Here is an 884-nt window from a genome sequence, read left to right as displayed (position 1 = left end):
TAGCTCTTCCCTGAATGTTTGGTAGAACTCACCAGTGAAGCCATCTGGGCCTGGTATAACAGTAATTTTTGATTTACCCTTGTAGTTCTATGATACCAAAATTAAGTCTCCATTGTTTAAGGTTCAGGGAAGAGGGTGATATTATAGAGGAGAAATTGAAATTAAATCCTTATTTAGCCCATGTCTAGAAAATTAATGATTACTGGAGTCACTCCAGATGTTAAATGTTTAAGTTCTGTACACTAATCAGAATTAACTGCCATTTTGACACATTGGAGCTTTCTAAATGGTAAAATCATAAAGACTTGTCCATTTGAATAACTTCTTACAAGGGTTACTGGAAAATTAAATGCCCACAGACTACATATTATTAAAAGTACAATATACCCATGAATTGAACGCTTAATTTATCAAGGTTGACTTATTTTATATTGGGTACAATATCTTTGTTATTAAGTTAAAGTAAAAATTAACAGGAAAATGCTTCTAATGCACAAAATTCCCCTTTTTACAACTTTATACTCAAATATGAGTATGTCTAACTAATATTTGAAATAAGGTCATGCTGCTTGCTTTCTACCAGAAGCTTCATTATATCCACTAAAAAGTGATTATGGCAAATCAAGAGGGGTTTGAAACAGGGAATTACGGAAAGGTTACCTCTTATTAATGCCTGGTATGCTCTTGTATTAATGTTCTAAACATTAAAAAGATTTAGTAAATGAATCCGATTTAGTAAATCAACCTCTATCCATGTATACTATTGGGAAAGCTAAAAGCACTGTGGGTTACGGCTTGTTCATATTGTTTCATTTCAATACAAGCAGGCCCTCGTTTTTATAATAATGTAAGAAAATCAGGAACAGCAGGTGCAGGTTCATTCC

At 32.9% G+C, this 884-nt stretch overlaps 1 protein-coding gene across 1 annotated transcript in view; it reads right to left on the bottom strand.

Moving 5' to 3' along the window:
* The window catches only part of DDX10 (DEAD (Asp-Glu-Ala-Asp) box polypeptide 10), a 336,305-nt gene that overhangs the window by 228,402 nt on the left and 107,019 nt on the right, over positions 1 to 884 (bottom strand). The gene's annotated exons all lie outside the window — the stretch shown is intronic.

Source organism: Chrysochloris asiatica, unplaced genomic scaffold (assembly GCF_000296735.1).
Source record: "Chrysochloris asiatica unplaced genomic scaffold, ChrAsi1.0 scaffold00008, whole genome shotgun sequence".
Taxonomy (NCBI): domain Eukaryota; kingdom Metazoa; phylum Chordata; class Mammalia; order Afrosoricida; family Chrysochloridae; genus Chrysochloris; species Chrysochloris asiatica.
The sequence above is the reverse complement of the archived record's forward strand: the minus strand, read 5'-3'. Positions and strand labels throughout refer to the sequence as shown.